Source organism: Sorex fumeus, unplaced genomic scaffold (assembly GCF_029834395.1).
Source record: "Sorex fumeus unplaced genomic scaffold, SorFum_2.1 ptg000086l, whole genome shotgun sequence".
Taxonomy (NCBI): Eukaryota; Metazoa; Chordata; class Mammalia; order Eulipotyphla; family Soricidae; genus Sorex; species Sorex fumeus.
Window position 1 is genome coordinate 40,367,910 of NW_026606143.1, and position 4,812 is coordinate 40,372,721.

Consider the following 4,812-nt stretch of genomic DNA (forward strand, 5'->3'; position numbering starts at 1 on the left):
TGGCTTCATTTATATATTTGATTTTTATTTCTGCAATGTTGAAGATCAAACCTAAGGCCTCATGTGTTCAGCACTCTATCACTAAGATATATGCCCAATGCCATGCCATGAATAGCTTCCTGGGCCAACTTCCTAGAAAGCTGCCTCTTTTGGGGATCTTCTCCCATACTCACTCAGGAACGTACAGTCGATAATAACCTTATATTCCTGCTGGCCAAATGCAAAGCTCTGTGGCCTGATCTCACCAATAGGACATACTTGGCTATAAAAGAGATTTGCTCAAGCACAGCACAGTCCTTCCATTGTTCATCAATTTGCTCAAGTGGGCCCAGTAACGTCTCCATTGTGAGACTTGTTGTTACTGTGTTTGGTATATAGAATACGTCACGGGTAGCTTGCCAGGATTTGCCATACGGGCGAGATACTCTCAGTGACTTGCCAGGCTCTCCAAGAGGGGCGGAGGAATCGAACCCAGGTCAGCCGCGTGCAAGGCAAACACCATACCCACTGAGCCATTGTTGGGCAATGCCTGCTGGGAACTCTACTGCCTGGAACACGGCATCCAGCCTGATGGCCAGATGCCCATTGACAAGACAATTGGGGGAGGAGATGACTCCTTTTACACCTTCTTCAGTGAAATGGGCGCTGGCAAGCATGTGCCAAGGACAGTGTTTATAGACTTGGAGCCCACAGTCATTGATGAAATTCACACTGGCACCTACCGCCAGCTCTTCCACCCTGAGCAGCTCATCACAGACAAGAAAGATGCTGCCAATAACTATGCCTGTGGCCACTACACTATTAGCAAGGAGATCATTAAACTTGTCTTGGACCGAATTCGGAAACTGGCTGACCAGTGCACTGGGCTTCAGGGATTCTTGGTGTTCCACTGCTTTGGTGGGGGAACCAGTTCTGGGTTCACCTCCCTGCTGATGGAATGTCTCTCCGTCGACTATGGCAATAAGTCCAAGCTGGAGTCCTTCATTTACACAGCCCCCCACAGGTGTCCACTACTGTGATCGATCCCTACAACTCTATCCTCAACCACCCACACCACCTTGGAGCACTCTGATTATGCCTTCATGGTGGACAATGAGGCCATCTATGACATCTGTTGTAGAAGCCTTGATTTTGAGCGCCCAACCTACAGTAACCTGAACTGCCTTATTAGCCACATTGTGTCCTCCATCACTACTTCCCTCCAATTTGACAGGGCTATGAATGTCAGTCTGACTGAATTCCAGACCAACCTGGTGCCCTACCCCTGAATCCACTTCCCTCTGGCCACATATGCCCCTGTCATCTCTGCTGAGAAAGCCTACCACGAACAGCTCACTGTTGCAGAGATCAAAATGTATGCTTTTAGCCAGCCAACCAGATAAAATGGATACTCCCTATTAAAGCTATTCAGATGGCTGCCATCCCGCATCTGCTGGCCTCCTTATGAAGCAATGCTCGCAAGACTAGGTAGCCCTGGCATCTGATGCAAATGATAGTCCTTTTCTTTGAAGTATCACATTTTACAATACATTTAATCAAAACCAAATGTTGTCACACATAGCACTGATTTCTTTATTCATAGTAAGAGCTGGAAAACTGACTTAATAGGCACAAAAGTTGTTTCTTCCAACAAAGGGAGGAGAAAGGACAGAGAACGTGTGAATTAGAAAGAGGTATTGAAGTGGAGGTTGCTGGGCAACCAGGCAGAAATAAAGTTACAGGATTGTGCTGCAGGAAGTATCGAAGATCCCCAAAGATGCAACCCTGTGGAGAGGGAAGCAAAGTCATGTGTACTATTTCTGGGAGAACTCCAGAGAGGATCTAGACAAGCCCTGAATTTAGACAAGCAAGACTCTTGATTATCTGTTAACTATTTTGAGGTCTAGTACCTTTTATTAGCTGAAAAGTTGTCACTTTGCCATTAATCTGCAGTTCTGAACTTTAATGGAAACGAATGGCCATCTGATTACTATCTTCTGCATTGTGACATGTATGTAGTTCACAATGACTTCTAATTGTTTCCCAGATGAATGACTAGCATTTATAGGGCATTGCTTATGTGCTTATTTGTAATCTTATTTTGTTTGGGGGCCACATACCACAATGCTCATGGGTCACTCCTGGTTCTGCACTCAGGAATTACTCCTGGCAGTGCTCAGAGGACCAGATGGGATGCCTGGGGTCAAACCTGGGTCAGCCTTGTGCATGGCAAGCGCCCTGCCCACTGTAATATCTCTTCAGATCCTACATATGCATTTTTAAAAATTCTCTTAATAATGGCAGGGAATATGTACTATGTTAGACCCATTTGGAAAAAAAATAGGAAAGAAGGGATGGAGAAAAAAGCAGTGTGCTTAAGGTGTTAATAGTGAACCATAGAATAAGGATTCAAACTCAGGCATCTAATTCTAACCCTAAACTTCACCACTCGACTTTTTAATCTTCCCTCTCCATTATTACTTTTGTCTTTTGCCGAAATGGACAATATTAATTTCTTTCCTTATCAACTCACCTGGAAAACTTTTCTGGAATTCTAATGACAAGTGTTCCAGTAACCTTCAGAGCAGGAACTAATGATGAGCTAAGAATACAGTTAATGAGAGTTATTTTCCTCTTCTTATGCACTATTCTTTGATCTACATCCTATAGAGCAGTATGGTTTAAAGCAGTATGGTTTGGAACTCCTTCTCTCTATTTTTAACTGCTACTCAGTGTGTGGCCTGTCTTCTAGGGTCCCAGCATCTTTTTGTATAGGTTATTCTTGACTCTTAATGCCATTGTTTCCAAATTTTTAAAGTCAAACTGAATCTGGCTTAAAGTGAGATTTATGAGGGAATATGCAGTCCACATGACTTCTGAGACAGAGCAGTGTCAAGAACCCGACGTTCAGACTGTAACATCTCTGAAGTAAGATACATATTACAGTTAATGTACAGTTACAACATGATTTTTCCATCTTTTTTCACAAGATCTGAAATAGCACACCCTTTTATGGTATCCTAGGACAACAGGCCTAGATCAATCCAAAACTGTCCCTAGAGCTAGAGTGGCCCCAATCCTTGCACCGAGTATAATACCTGTATTTCCCATGAGGGAGGGGGCCCAAATGTTGGAAAGACAATAGAAATGCTCTCTAAGTTACTGGGCACTCACTATGTAGAGAAAATATACTAGTACTAAATCCATCAGATTTTATGCATTAAATTCTTTATTCATTGAAACAAAAGCATCTCTTGAGTTCTAACTATAAACTGTGTTCTTCAAGGGACTAGATACAGATGGTTAATGAGATATAGACCCTTCCATTGAGCAGCTAACACACTAAATGATGTATGTATATTTCAACATAAAGTCACTGTCAAACAAACACTGTCCTCCCGTTGTTCATCAATTTGCTTGAGTGGGCCCAGTAACATCTCCATTTTGAGGATTGTTGTTACTGTGTTTGGTATATCGAATACATCATGGGTAGCTTGCCAGGATTTGCCATGCAGGCGAGATACTCTCAGTAGCTTGCCGGGCTCTCCAAGAGGGGTGGAGGAATCGAACCCGGCTCGGCCGGGTTGGAAGCATGCAAGGTATAAAGTAGTAAAAGTATAACAATGAAATAACTCCTGAATCATGTTCTATGTATAATGAACAAATTAAAATATTAGAAAATGGTAAGGCTATAGATAATGTGTTATATGGAAGTTTATGCTCAAGGAAAAGAACTTTGGGGGAGAACGGAGTGATGGTACAATGGGTAGGAAACTTGCCTTGTAAGTGGCTTACCCAAGTTTTATCACTAACATCCTATATGGTCCCTAGAACACTGTCATGAGTTATCTCTAAGTGTAGAATCAGGAGAAATCCCTGAGCACCACCAGGTGTACCCCCCACCAAAAAGGAAAGAACGTTCCCACATGTCAAAGGAAACATGATTTACTGTCCCCAACAAAGCCTCGTGCAAAAAAAAAAAAGCAATACCTCAGATCACAGTTTTAAAGGCCAGCCAGTAACTTAGAAATCTTCAGATTCCACAATAAAGAACCCCTACAGAAATCCAGGCATTCCAGCTGAGGGGGGGTAAAAAAACAAACCAACCCTGACAGATCTGATCATCAGAAACCATGTGAAATATATGAATGATTGGAAGAAGAGAGAACAATTGCCAGTTACACATACTGACCACCAGATCAATACCACATTTACTAGAAGGGAAGGCTTAAACCAGGAGACAAACAAGGGTATGGAACCCAAGGACGATTATCGCACTTCTATGAAATTCTTGGATGGGAATGAATTCTCTGCCTCAGCTGGGTTTAGGATGCGCTGAATGATAGGCATTGTGATGAGAGCACCAGTGAGGTCAAACCACATTAGCAAAACTAGCAAGTGCTTTAGACAATTACTGAAACCTTCCGGGAAAAATTACTTCACCCAGCCAAAGTGGCAGAGATTTGCAGTCAGCTGAAATTTTACTCCTGGCTTCACCAAGCACCTCCTCTTTCAGTGCCCCGGTGGCACCCTTGTGTAGCTCACAACTAGAAAGAGTATTGCCATCCTGCAACTCATTTACTTAGAGGGTGATTAGCTACTTCTCAGTTAAGTAATTGTTAGTGTTGAGTCCAACGTCTCCTCCTCTATTTCTAGGTCGAGTCAGTGTAAGTAGGCATTTACCCCACCATGATGTGTGGGTGCTAGACAATTCAGAGACCAAAGCCCGATCGAAAAACTCATATATTATGTCATCTGGGGCCACAGGTCTGACAACCACCATCATCTATTACAAAGTGCAAAGGGCCTTCAGTGAAATCACTAGCTAGGTAA

The 4,812-nt window shown here is 43.0% G+C and overlaps 1 pseudogene; it reads left to right on the forward strand.

Moving 5' to 3' along the window:
- Window positions 1-581: 581 nt before the first annotated feature.
- LOC130039301 (tubulin alpha chain-like) lies at window positions 582-1,401 on the forward strand (annotated as a pseudogene).
- Window positions 1,402-4,812: the final 3,411 nt, after the last annotated feature.